This window comes from Lipotes vexillifer, unplaced genomic scaffold (genome assembly GCF_000442215.2).
Source record: "Lipotes vexillifer unplaced genomic scaffold, Lipotes_vexillifer_v1.1 scaffold53, whole genome shotgun sequence".
NCBI lineage: Eukaryota > Metazoa > Chordata > Mammalia > Artiodactyla > Lipotidae > Lipotes > Lipotes vexillifer.
The window spans coordinates 2,670,450-2,685,563 of NW_006791814.1; positions in this window are offsets into that span (position 1 = coordinate 2,670,450).

Sequence of the window (15,114 nt, forward strand, 5' to 3'; positions counted from 1 at the left end):
CGCACAAAAAAAAAAAAAAAAAAAAAAAAAAAAAAATAAGTAAGTAGTGATATGAAAGTATTTTAAATTCTTGATGAAATACAAAAATAGAATTAAGTCTAAATAATTGTGGTAAATATAGTTATCACATTTTAATTCATAAAACTTTATTATTTTTAAAATATAAAAAGTAAGCTGTAGTTGAAAATGAAAGTAGATTATAGATCTTCCCTGTAGCAAAGATGAATACTCACAAGAAATGGAAGAGATTTAAAGGCAAAGACATCAATTAAAACTAATAGCACAGAAAGGATGAACTCAGCAGTAAGAGAGTCTCAAAAATGAATCCAAAACCAATGAAAACAAGTATATGATGTTTATCAGGAAGAAGACTAAAGCTGTAACTCAAAGCTAGAAAATATACCAGACAAAAATATAAAGATAAAAATATACAGAAAGACAAAAATATACCAGAAGCAAATTCAAAGAAAATGAAAGCAGAGATTACTCTATTTATAGATGACTGGGTTGAATTCACTGAAAGGAATAGTATTAAAGTTTATACAAAAAACTCATTTTTTAAATTGACAAATGGCACAATCCACACTAAATTTTGGATTTATTGGTTCCGGGGGATGGATCCAGGACCCCCATGGGTACCGAAATCCACGGATGTTCAAGTCCCTTACATAAAATGGCATATCTGAAAATCCTGTATACGTTAAATCATCTCTAGATGACTTATAATACCTAATAAATGCTGTGTAAATAGTTGCTTGCACTTGGCACATTCAAGTTTTGCTTTTTGTAACTTTCTGGAATTTCTTTCAAATATTTTCAATCCACGGTTGGATCTGCAGATGCAGAACCCATGAATACAGAGAGCTGACTATAACTGTCAGAACATCCATGGTCTGAATAACACAGCATCAAACATTATTTTTTAAAAACTGCTGGAGATTAAAGAAAATAATAGCAACTAATTCAGGAAGATAATAAGTAGGGGCTTATTATTAGTATGAAAGTAGGGGCTTTGATTAATATTATTAAAGTCAATGTAAAAGCTTATTCATACTTTGTATACTACAAATAAAGAATTTAGTTCCTTTTCTAATGGCCATTAAACAGTTATAAAACCAACCAATATTAAACAACCAAGAAAATCCCATTAAATGCCCTAAAAAGAAATTAATAACATATATTATATTCTCTACTTAGACTATAATAAACGGGAAATTAATCTCACAAATAGAACAAAATAATTATGCCAACAGCTTGGAAATAATTCTTGGGTCACAAATGAAAGCAAAATAGCAATTACAGAATTTTAGAGAATAGCAATAATGAAACCAACTCATATCAAAACACATGGAAAGTGGCCAGTGTTCTAAAAGTAAATTTCATAGCCATAAGTACTTTAATAACTGAGCAAGAAATAAATCAATTATTTAAGAAATCAACTCAAGAAGCTAGAAAATAAAAAGTTGAGTGAAATAGCAAGGTGGGCTTCATAAAGATAAAAGTAGAAAAATCAATTCATTTTAAAAAATAGTAAAACACCAAAATTAATAAATAAATTCAAGAGCTCCTCCTTTGAGAAAAAGACAATAAACCAGATAAACCATGAAATAGTGTAATCAAAGAAAAAGTAAAAATGAGAAAAAACAGAAATGAGGAGATACAGTTACAGAAAAAAAATTCAGAGACTCATTCATCTGCCAACACATTTGAGAACTTGAATAAAATTAAATATATACAACATGCATATATATACCTCTCAAAAGAGCACAGGATCTAAACATTGGTATCTTAAATCCCTTAGGGTCTTGCTACTCCAAGTGTAGTCCACTTTGAGTAATTACAGTACCTCTTACTCCATGAAGTAGGTTAGAGGCTTAAATGAAAGCACTTAACATAACTCCAGACACACATTAAATATTTCTAAATGTTGCTTATTATTGGTCTGTAAGTACACTGTTTTTGAAGCATAATGTATATAATGATAAACATATCCTAAGGGTTCAGCTCAATGAATTTTTATAGCACCACCTGGAAGCTTATTGGAAAGGATGACCCCAAATGTACTAAATCTACATTTGAACCAGCTCCTCAGGTGATTCATAGGCAAGTTAAAGCTTGAGCATCATGATTTTAGATCTAGAGAAAAGAGATCACAATTCTCAGAGATATGTTTAGAAAACCAGTACAATTCATTAAGATAATACACAAAAAATCTGCAGATTATTTTATTTATATAGATTCAAAATTCTAAAATAAAATTTCTAACAAAAAGAATCCACATTTTGTTAAATAAATACCATACAACAAAGAAGTGGAGCTCATTCCAGGAGCTCATTAAAGTATTTAATAATACTTTATTATTAAATCTATTAACAGAAAAGAAAAACATGGGTGAACTTACATTTAAAAAATAATTTTAGGCTGGGGAAGGCTTTTCTGTATATGATTTCCAAGCCAGAAACCATCAAGACAGTGGCATGAAAGTTGTTTTGTTTTTTTTTTATTCTCTGTTGCAAAAATCACTAAAATCACCAACAAGGTGTAAAGAGAAATGACTAACTCAGAAAATACATTTGAAGCTCTGACAAGGGGTTATTATCTACAATTCATAAAGAGCTACTAAAACTTACCAAGATAAAGACAACCACTCCAACAAACAATGGATAAAGGATATTAAGCAGTTCACAAAAGAAAAGCAAACGGCAAAATAGGTCTATGCCTTCATTTGCTCAACCAACAATCTTTAAATGAGCATATACTACTCTTTGCACACTATGTTCAAAGTTCTGTTCTTGCAAATGAAACAAAGTAACTTCCTACAAGATGATCTTAACAAATAAAAACTCAAAGAAAATGCCAAATGACATATATTCACCTAAATAACAGGAAAACATTAAAAAGACAGGTTAATATCTTGGGTTGACAAGGATGTCAGGAAATGGATACCCTCATATATCAAGGACGGAGTTTAAACTAGTACACAATTCTGCTGGCATTTAATTTGCCAAATTTTTTTTTAAAGGCATACTTTTAAACAGAATATACCCACAAGAAGCGGACAAATACGTATGAAGACCTCATCACAGCATTATTTACAATAGTGAAAACACCTAAAAGTCCATCAACAGAAGAAGGGCATAATAATGTCAAATAACATAGCCTGTTATTATTTGTTCATGTCTTATTTGTTCATGTATTAGGCATGTATTATTTTTATATCAGTAGCAGAATAAAGTGTAATTTTGAAATATTTCATTTATTTTGCAGCATAAAGACAAGACATATAGGGACAACAGGAACCCTAACACATTTTAAATGATGATAATGGAATGATTTATGTGAGGATTCAGTCCTGTATGTAAAATACACATAGATTTAGGGATGTAAATATCCCTCGAAGCTTTCTGAAAGTGAGGTCCGAGCCTGCCTAGGTGCCTCTGACAGCTTTAGTACAAAAGTCCTCAGGACAATACTCAAATACACAGGTGGTCATCCAGGTGCCTTTATCACTGTTCCTCCTGATACTTACATCCTCCTAAGTCCCCATTCACACAGCAGCCAGAGGGCTCTTTTGTAAAAATGTGCCTTAAATCCAATTGGCTTCTCAGTGCTCTTAACACAAAAATACAAACTCCCAACAAAAATGGCCCACAAAGCTCTGCATGATGGTGACAGGCCACTGCCCATTCTCCAACCCTATCTCATTCCATCTTTCCTTTCACATCTTGTGCTCTGGCCACACTGGCCTTCTCATCACTCCCAGAACTTTCCAGGCTCTGTCCCGCCTCAGAGCCTTGGCACATGATGTTCTCCACTGCCTGGAATATTCCTCCCTCCTCCTTTTCAGAGCAGGTTTTGTCATCCTTCAAGTAGCATCCACTAACCTGCCCTCTTATTAACAGATATTACAACTCTCTGCCTGTCTCCTTCACTACACTTAATACAATTTTTTTTGGGGGGGGGGGTGAGAAAGAAACTGACTAATTTTAATTAATTATTGGTTTACTTATTCACTATCTGTCTCCTCCATTGGAATGCATGTTCCAGAAAGCAGACCTTATGTCTATTTTGCTCTTCAGTGAATCCCCAGGAGTCTAGCTCAGAAGCTACCATTCTGAGAGCATTCAAATATTGTTAAATGAATGTGAACACCGCTTTGAACAGGGCATCAGGAACCTTGAACATGTTTAAAAGAAATATTTTGATTCTCTTTTTCTATTTCTGGGACTCGATTCTTAGGAAATAATCAGAGAAGTACACAAAGATTTTCATTACAACATTCTTCTAATAGCAAAAATTGGAAACAACCCACATGTCCAGCAAGAGGGAAATATTTAAATAAGTTAATATATGGAATGAGATAGTCAATTATAGAGTATACGATAATGTGGTCAATTTTTAAAAAAGAGTACGAAACAATACACAGTTGAACCCTAAATTTATAAAAACAGAGCACACAGTTCCATATGTAAAATGGGGGAAACAGCCCAAAATGTGAGTCATGACTGTTTTCCTTCCATTTATTTCCTACATTTTCTAATTCTACATATTTTCTAATTTTTGACTTTGAGCAACAGGATACATTTTTTAAAACAGAGAATGCCAAGTAAACATCATTTAAAAAACAAATTTTTTTTTTAAACAGGTTGTTCCTCTCTGAGTATAACTTTAGGTTTCATGGGAGAGGAAACTGTCAACAGCCGAGACCGCCAGCAGCTCTGAGAAGGAAAGTCTCAGTCCTGCAAGGGGAAGGGGGTGGAGTGAAGCCCACCACACAACATCTACTGCCCTGGCAGGTAGGAGGAGGGGGAGAGTTTTTTTCACTCTAAGTCCTTCTGTATCTTTTCAGTTTTGTACTGGTATCACGATGTATTTGTAAACATAATACCTATTCAGAAAAAAAACAACCGAAAACAGCAACCACCACCAAAAGAAAAAAGACAAACTTTTATTGTCAAATACATTCGAAGAGACAGCAGAATGGCTATACCCAATCAAGGAAGATTGCTCCAGTGAAAATTGCGTGAGATTCTATCAGCATGCAAAGCATGGTAACAGCATAAAATAATTTATTCTGATTCCTAAAACCCAAGGAAAAAAAAATCATTAATATGGACTCTTCCACCTCAAAATCTACAGAAACGCACCACATCCTGAAATTCTCAGTCCTGCGTCTCTCCACCACCACCACCCCACCACCCCCCCGTTTACTGTCTGCTCAGAATATCCCTTCACCATGCTGTGGTTTCTCCATCTACATCTCTCTTTGCTTGTATGTTTCATGCTCAGCTTCCCTCGACTTCCCTTTGAACTTGACATTCTTGTCACCCTGATTCTCCCCAGGGCTACCCTTGCTTTTTTTTCCTTTATTGGCCACAATATGAAAATATATGAGAAGCATTTACTAAACTCTCATGGCTTCCTCCCATTAAAATAAAATCAGAGGAGCAAAATCATCTGTTTACATCTCCCTCAAAAAGCACTAAATCAAATTGTTTTTGTTTTGGGAGGTCATTGACTTTCAGTAGCCCATCAGCACCCCTCAAGAGAGGCCCCCCGCCCCCCGGAAAAGAGACTCGCCCTTGCTGAGAAGTCTAGCACTTCGACACATAAGCACACATTGATGATAAGCTGATTAAAACTTATCTTAAGAAAAAAGCTGTGAGGTAAGGCGTGGTTTGGCAATTCAGAGTCTGCCCAGAAATCTGTAGACCACGGTTAAGTGTGAAGCTCCTGGAGGCCGCAAAAATAGTATCTTATTCTAATTCAGGGGAACAAATCCTTTGCATATCAGCATGAATTGAACCCAGATGAGTCTTCCTCAGACGATCATAGCAATTGGAACAATCTGACATCAAGAGCAGCATCAAGAGAAGTCCAGAAAGAGAGCAGATTACAGCTCATGAGATCATGCAGTCAATCTAACGGTTAAACAAGATTTGAAACATCATCACTTAAGTAGAAAATAAAGCATCCAGCAGAGGAAAAGTGAAAGATGTCTGTTAGCTAAGCACTTCTGCTCTTCCCTTGGACAATTTAAAGGGTTCGGAGGGAACAACAACATCTCAAAAAGAAAAAGTATTTGGTTGCGGGGAGGCGGTGAACTGATCTTTTACTTGGAAATAGAAACACTAATTTTAACAGTTCTCAGAATGGGAATATTGGCTTCTGGACTTTAAATACATGCAGCATCAGATCTTATTATTCTTCTATCTTTAGCCATTTTTGCCTTCATGAGTTATTTATCACTTCACTTTCAACGGCTTTGATATGTAAATTAAAGCCACTGTACCAAATGTTATGATTTCGATAAAGATCTAGAGACACTAATATTTTTCATTATGGATTTTTGCTTATCCAACTGAATCCAACAGAATTGCCCAATTTGAACCAGGTAGGGACAATATCTGGGCAGAACTCTGTAGACCTTTAAAACCACTTACCATCCAAACACACCAACCGAAGATTTTTTTTTTTATCATAAATGCTTCTCAGTTTGTCATCATGGCACACTGTCTAGCAACTTTAACACTAGCATCAAATGTTCTGTATAAAATACAGGAAGAATCATTCCTCAACCCAATTTGCAAAGTTCTGAGTCTTTAGGCTCAAAAAGTATTAAGCAGAGTGGCTGGTACTTCAGGATTTATCTGCACTTAGCAGCTGTGTGACCTTGGCCAAGTTATAACCTCTCTTTGCCTCGGTTTCCTTAAATGTAAAATGGCTGAAGACATAGAACCTGTCTGTCACGAGTATGACATACAATAATCCAAGTAGAAGTGCTGACTTAACCCAGTGCCTGGCACATAAGTACTCAATAAATGTTAGTCGATTACACTTCCTTTGGCAGAATGCTGCAGTGACAGCTCTGTCATGTTCTTAAGACTTAAGGAATTACTTTTCTTAAAGACAGAGAGATGGCCATACAGTCTCTTGGTGAGGTCATGAGGTCAACACGTGGCTACATTCAAACAAAGAAGCAAAGGCTGACGTCTCTCTTGACCACACAGGCCGCCGCCGCCCCTTGCTCATTTCCTGTGCTCTGTGATGGTCAGAGGGTACGGGAAGCTACTCCAGTCACTCAGGAACCTATCAGGTGACCCAGGAGCATCCTGTGATTGAGCCAGTGACCCTGATACCTTGAACAGCTGATGGCAAGGCAGAACAAGACGCCAGGGAGAGGGCAGAGACAGCCTCAAGGTCCCTGAATGTTTTCATCTCCTGCAGCTCCAATATTTCTTCAAAGAAAAAGTTAGAACTTGAGAAGAGCTGTCGCGAAAAAAAGACTAAACACAGATGGCAGTTCATCTCTTTACCTATCCATTCATTGGCCACTCATGCACTGACATCTGCAGACCCCATGCCCAGCCTTGCGAGAGCAGCTGAAGACACAGAAGTGCCCAGGAGGTATCCCTCGTCCTTGGGGAACCGACAAGTGATTGGAGGACTGGTCTGTCGAGAGACACGTTTAGCCCAGAGTGTTACAGGCCATGAGATGCTGACTGGGGTGTTGAAGGACAGGAGAGAGGGGGATGAAGAGGAGGCTCCAGGAAAGGGGAGCAGCAGGTACAGAATGGCAGAGGGAGGGGGGCACCGTGTATCCTTCCAATTGTACAAGGTCCAGAGAGGCTGTGGTGCGGAGGAGATGGGAGAATGGTGTAGGATGCCATCTGGGCCTCAAGGGACCTCGTGCACAAGCTAAGGAGCTGGACGTCACCCTGAGGGCAATTGGGACCCTCCCCTGGAGGGCAGGCAAGAGAGTGACACGCTCAGGTTTGGGTTTTAGAAAGGTCATCCAGCCATCTTTGCCTCTTGTGCGCTCCTGACTCATCCCATTCACTGGGCATCTGTGACTGTGGCTCCATTTACGTAAATTCTGATCATCCAACCCCCTCAGAGCACAGAGGCTCCTTATGCTTCAGTCCCCTGTACCCCAGGTTTACACGAGTAGAGAGGAGAATTTATCTCCCAGCTACAGACCACATTTCCAGCTGCTGATACCCATCTCCCATCCACCTCCCAGAGGCAGCTCCACGCAACACATCTGAGACCAAAAGCATCATCTTTCCCACAAAGCTGGCTCTTCCTTCTTAGCATTCTGGTCACCCAGGTTCCGTAACTCCTTTTCGCTCCTCAATACATCCCATCTCCCACCAAGACGTGCTGTGTCTTCCTTCAGAAATGTCCCCACCTCCTCACTTCCCGCCCAGCCCCACGGCCCCTACCCTAGAGACCACAGTGACCTCACCCATGATCTCTCTCTCACCGCCCTGACCCACCTGGGCACTCTGCCACCAGTCGCGTCCCTTGTCAGCCCATCTCCCATTACCAATTCACTCCCTGCCAACTCACTCCCGACTCCAAACTCCCAGCCGTGTGGGACTGACCATCGTTGGTAAGACCTTCAGGCCCAAGGTAGCTGGGCCCCAGCGATGCTTTCCAGCACCGACTCCTTCCTCACACTCACCTTGCTGAGTCCTCCTGTTGAATAAACCACCCAAGCCACCTGGCACTGCCTACTCTGCCTTCTGCTCAGTGTGGACTGGGTCAAATAGTGTCCCCCAAACCTCAGAATGTGACCTTATTCGGAGTCGTAGTCTTTGCAGATGTAACCAGTGCAGGTGAGGTCCCACTGGATGAAGGTGGGCCCTCATCTAATGACCGCTGGCCTTATAGGAAGAGCAAATAGAGACAAAGACACACAAAGAAAAAGAAGATGGCTATGTGACAATGGAGGTGCAGACTGGAGCCATGTGTCTAAAAGGCAAGGATGCACATCAATGTCAAAGATTGCCAAGGGTGGCCGGCAACCACCAGAAGCTGGGAGAAAGTCATAAAACAGATTGTCCCTCAGAGCTTGCAAAAGGAACCTGCTCTGGCAACATTTGATCGCAGGCCTGATCTCCAGAACTGTGAGAGAACACACTTCTATTGTTCTACGCAGAAACTGGTGCATTGTTATGGCAGCCCTAGGAAACGGATACACAGTGCCCTGGGCCACCACCTAGAATTGTCAGTGTTTGTGCATTTACCTACCCAGTGAGACGTTCCCCAAAGGCCCAGCTCAAAACCCTCATGTTCCTGCAGGCAGCTGTGGAGCTCTCCCATTCCTCTGATAAAAGCTCTGCCATGTCTCATCAGTCCTGGGTTTCTGGGGGCTATACATTCCAAAGGCCACAAGTTTGATCACCTTTGAATTACTAATCGATGAGCTTCCTGATGTGTTTCCCTTGCAAATGAGGGTCAGTGAAGGCGTCTGGTTAATCTTCTTCAAGGCTAATCACTGCTTTATTTTATGTCCACAAGCTTCTCTCCTAATGTCAGTCACCACTTCCCAAATATCTGCAGTCATCAGTGAAGACAGATACACAGCATTTCAACTCTCCACCGTTTTACCCCAACCTCCCTTCCTACATTTATGATCCTCACACCACCCACTGTACCATCCTAACAAATCTGAATATCCAGCCACATCTGAATCCCAAATAAACCCTGTACCTCCCACATCAACACCCATGCAGGTTTGCCCTTCTCTATCTTTCCATCCCCTAAAATCCTTTAGCCCTTCAAGGCTGACTTGAATGACACCCTTTCCAAAAGGTCTTTCTTTGTCACAAGCCACTGGAAATCTACTCCCTTCCTATATGATTGGTTAGAGCTCAGCATACGTCTACATTACGGTATTCTTATCATGAGCATGGTTGTAACCATGTACGTAAAACTCTGCACCTTACCAGCCACCTGACCTTGAGCAAATCACTTCACCTCTTTGGACTTCAGTTTCCCCTTTTATACAATTGGTATAACTATAGCATTGACCACATAGTGTCATGAGGGTTAAATGAGATCATGCAGGTAAAGCATTTAGCATAGAGACTCAACTTTAGCTACACTCACTGTATATTGGTGGACAGTATCATCATCAACAATTATCAGCATCATCAAACTTTATTTTCAAATGCACTGCATCAGCTAGGAACACAGTTAAATAAGTCATCACTTGCAAGGGAGGGAAAAAAAAAGAAACAGAAAAAAAAAAAAAAAAAAAAAAAAAAAAAAAAAAAAAAAAACTCTTCAAAATTAATGCCCCCACTAACCATGAGTACTGAGCCGGTTTTTCACATATCAAGGATAGCATATTATTATCCTCATAAAATTCCTTTCTTCCTAAGAGACTAAAGAGCTGAGAAGATCTCATTCCACCTGGCTTCACAAGTCCCCTGAGAGAGAGGCAACAGGTAAGCATCTCTTTTCCATTGTCCTCAGGCTGTGTGAGGACACATACAAGAAGCAAGGCAGCTGTCCCTAGAGCTGGAGGCTGCCCTCTCCCCAGGCCTGGGGAATTAAAGAAGCATGGACCACCCTTCCGCTTATTCCTCAGGCAGATGCCTTTTGCTTACTCTGAAAGCAAATGAGCGTGCTGCAGGCTGCTGGCTGAAATCCAGGGTAGAGTCACCTTCCACATACTCTCAGACTCATTCATTCACTAACTCATTCATTCAAAATCTTTTGCTAAGCCTATGTTCCCACACACCCTATAAACACCAAGCAGGTTCTGGAGAATAAGAGGGGCCAGAGAGTCAAGTATAGTCTCCTAAGAAAATACCCCAAGCAATAAATGGCCAGGGTCTGTCCTGAGTGCTGAATAGGAAGACAGAATGCTTCTAAAACCTTACCAATGTTAATTTTCTCCTCTTGCAGTTGTTTACAAAATGGAATAAAAAATTCAACTCAATTACTATAAATACTTCCAAAATGCTAATCCCCCCAAACAGGAGTCTTTTCCTATCTAAATGCAAGGCCCCACCCACCCCTGCCAAAGTCATCATGCTCCAAAATCAAAGACATCAATGACAGGTGGAGATTTATGCCTGGGGTGAGGATTACAACAATGAATCAGAGCCTCCAATGGTACCGCGCCCCGCCCCCCACCCCCCCCACCCCGCAAGACAACAATGCATCTGAGCATAAAATGAGAGGAAGCAAACAGATATTTGTACATCCATGTTCACAGCGTTATTTGTAATAGCCAAATGGTGGAAGCAAGTTAAGTGTCTATCGATGGATAAATGGATAAACAAGATGGAATATCATTCAGCCTTAAAAAGGCAGAAGGTTCTGATACACACTGTGACACGAACGAACCTTAAAGATATTATGCTAAGTAAGGTAAGCCAGACACAGAGGGACAAATACTACATGATTCCATTCTTATGAGTTACCTAGAGTAGTCATATTCATGGAGATGGACAGTAGAATGACGGTGGCCAGGGGCTCGGCAGCGGGAGAAATGAGGAATTGTTTAATGGACAGAGTTTCAGTCTGAGAGGATGAGAAAAGCTCTGGAAATGGAGAGAGAGCAGTGATGGTTGCACAACAATGGGAAGGTACTTAATGCCACGGAATTGTGCACTTAATGGTTAAAATGGTAAATGTTCTGTTTATTTTAAAAATGATTACTTTAAAAATCAGAGGAAGAAATCAGAGGACTCCTCCAGTGCCATGGTGGGGGAAGGTTTTGTGCTGTAGCGGATGCTGGTGGCATCTGCCCACATCCCCTCTACGGGGCTGGGGTACTCCGCCCCTGGCCTCTATAGGTTGGCTGCTAAAGGCCCACCGCTGCTGCCTTCTCTAGAGAACTTTCCTTGGCTGCAAGGGTAGCTGAGAGATTACTCCTTCACCCACCCACCTCCGTGTAGACAGCCAGCAGTCAATGGCTGAGTGATGTGGGGTACAAAAGGCCACTTGCCTCAAGGTGGAACCAACTCCATGGTACAATTCATACTCCGGGGCTCCCTGTGGGATCAGCTGAGGCTGATCTCCAGCTAAGAACACCTCCTTGCTTAACTTTCTTTCCTGCCCCATCCTATTTCCCTCATTCTTCTCCTGATGGCCATCCCTCAATAAATCACTTTCACATGAACCCATCTCAGGCTCTGCATGTAGAACAAAGCTTCTCAAACTCTTTTGCATGATAGTGCCCACTAAGGAGACTTTTTCAATATTTTTTTTTTCCTAATCACCCCCACGATACTTTAAAAACACAGATACACTGTACATCTGTGAGGTACAGGTACTGTATGTATATCTGTGCCTTTTATGTAAAAAGAATAAGAACTTTTCACTAATAGCCCATTTCACCCTCTCGGAGGCATGATCTCCCCTGCTGAAAATGCACGTTCTAGAAAATCTGACCTAACACAGTGTGGATACACCTAAGTGACTGATGTGTGGGATAGGAAATTCTCCCCCAAAGCATGAAGTGCTTTGAAATGATTTCTGCTACCATTAATGGCTTTTATTCACAACAAGCAACCTCAAACCAGCTAGCACAAGAAAATATACAATCTTCCACCTCCTATGTGCCCAGCAGCTACGCTAGACCCTGGAGATAGATAAAAAGCATGAATAAGCTAGAATATTGAGTCTGCTTGTGTGCGGGCTAAGAGTTAAACAAACAGGTGCTGAAGGAGCTAAGATAATGCATAAAGCAGGTGAAGGTACATACCTGGGAGTGGGTCACCCTGCTCAGAGACCCTACCCTTTCTGGAGCCTACAGACCCTCTAGGGAGACACACATCAATTCAGTGAGATATCACAGGGTAAGCATGGCTGGAAGAAAAGAAGGGGATCTACTGCTTTTTTTGATTTGTTCATTCATTCGTTCACTCAGCAACAATTTCCCATCACTTACCACCGCAACAACCCTGGGGATACAACACAAACGCAGGAAGAGAGAGGGCTAAAAGAATGGGCTCCGGGCAGAGAGGCTGGGTTTGAGTTCTCCATGGCTCTGTGATCTTGGGCAAGTTCCTTAAGCCCTTATGTTCCTTATCAGTGATGTGAGGAGGGTAACAGCAAATATCTTAAGGGCTGTTGCGAGGATTAAGGAAGATAAGGCAATAGCTCTGTCTAACAGAAAATGCTCCATACAGATACTAGTTATTGCTTCTTTTGTTACCAACTGGACACATTTCCTTCCCTCAAGAATCCGGTGCAGAGAGAATGATTAAAGCCTAGTGCCATGCTGCATCACGGGAAAATGCACCTTGTCCCTCTCAGTTTTGGAAAAGGAGCTCTCTTTGAGGACCCAGTTTCTGTGTGACACTACCCTGTCCTGACTCCCGGCCACTCACTCTGATGGTTGGAACCTCCCTCTACAAGGCTCTGCTATCTGCACGGAACAGGATAAGCCTACACTTCCAGCTCATCTGGCAGACACCATGAGTAACTAATGCCTACAACTGTCACCGTTTAGTGAAAGACTTCATAAACGGGGAGTTTTTCCAAGTCCAGCTTCATGAGACAAGCTGAGGTTTCATTCCCCTCAGTGTTAACGCTGGCATATGCCGGCCAAATGGACACCAAGGGGCAAAGCAGTATTTTTTCAGCCCCCACCCCGCCCCATGACTTCTAGAGCCAAAGCCACATATTCACAGGACCCGATGAGGAGAATAAAAAATCAACATTCCGGGAGCGGCATCATCAACACGGAGTTTCAGGGGGTTATTTATTTATTATGTGATAATGGCCCAAATGTATACACTACTCCAAAATCTGCCATGAAAATTCAAACGTCTTTGTAATCCTTGTTTACAAAGCACAGAGAGAAATTAAAACAGGCTCAACCAAGCAGTGTTTGTGCATATTAATGAACCTAAATTCTAAATCTGGTTTTAGAAATAAAAAGGGTAAAAGAGGATTCATTTCAGACTAATTTGCTTTTGAATATGACACTCTGCATGTCAAACAGTACAAGGGATGTGGAAATGGGGGCCTAGAGAGGCATTTTAAAGCATGTGCACACAAGTCACAGGACCTAAGATCTTTGAAAGGGAAGGGACCACTTTCCATTTCCTACCCAAGACTTGGACAGTACACATCCCTCTACAGTCACCTGTGTCCTACTCAGTGAGGGAACGACGATGGGTCTCCGCTATGACCATATAATTTTTCTCTTTTATAACCTACACAACCTTTCCTTGTCTGGTCCCACTGTAACACTACCACAAGAACACTGGGTGCCATAAGGGTCACGGTCTTGGAACTTGTACACAAAGACCCAGGAGTGTTTGGTTCTTAGGAAACAGAGAGGTAGAGGAAGCCAACACTGGATGCAAAATCTGATAGATCTGAGTTCAGATCCCAGCCCTGCCTCTCACTGACTGCAAATTACTCCAATTCTCCTAGCCTCACTTCCTGCATCTGCCAAATAGAGTGATAATTCCTATCTCTTAGGTCAAACTTATGTACCAGAACACAGCAGGTATTCCAAAGTGTTACCTCCATTCTCTTTGCTTTTCGTGGGAGCAGTAATAAATCAAGGAAGGCCAAGCAACACTTCATGGATGCTATAATTCAATGAATAACCCAAGACCCAATTTTCTATGGTCTAGGTCTGCAGGAAAAGACACAAATCAAAAGGACCCCAAAGGGGGTGTTTAGGGACAGGGCTAGATATTGGGATGGGAATAGACATAAGCACGAGTGTCCTGAACTGCGGTGCTCTCTGGCTTGTTCCCCTTGGCATAAGGCATACGCTACGCTGGCAGACCTCCAGCACTAAGTAAAAATTGGGTGTGGGGCTGTGGAATCAGACCTCCTGGGCTGGACTCCAGGCTCTGCCAGTTATAAGTGACTTCCAAGGCATTGGTTTTCTCACCTATAACTGGGGACAACCACTGTACCAACCTCCCCAGCTTTGCAGCTCCTATAAGCCACTTGTCACTAGACTCCTTAGGGGACATAAATATATGATAGGGGAACAAGCCTGGGGAATGACACCCAAATCATAAAGATTCACAAATACATGCACACTACACATTCCCCCAGAAGGAAAAGAAGTCATTGCACACCAGCATTGAGAGATGTCCCTTCTGCCAGAATCTAGCCCATCCCCCAGCTGAGAGTGCCCCCTGTTCCCTCCTGAGGATTGTCAGACCTGACAGCCCCCTGTGCCCTTCTCTCCTAGTTCCTGTCCAAGGGGCTCTGCAGATCAGCTAAGTGTCCAGGGGTCGGGGGAGAGGGAGGTAAGGGCCACATTGGGTCAGCTGCCCTCATGGCCTCCCCTTCTCCTGCCCAGCATCTCCTCTAAAGCCTGGGGCACTGCTAAAC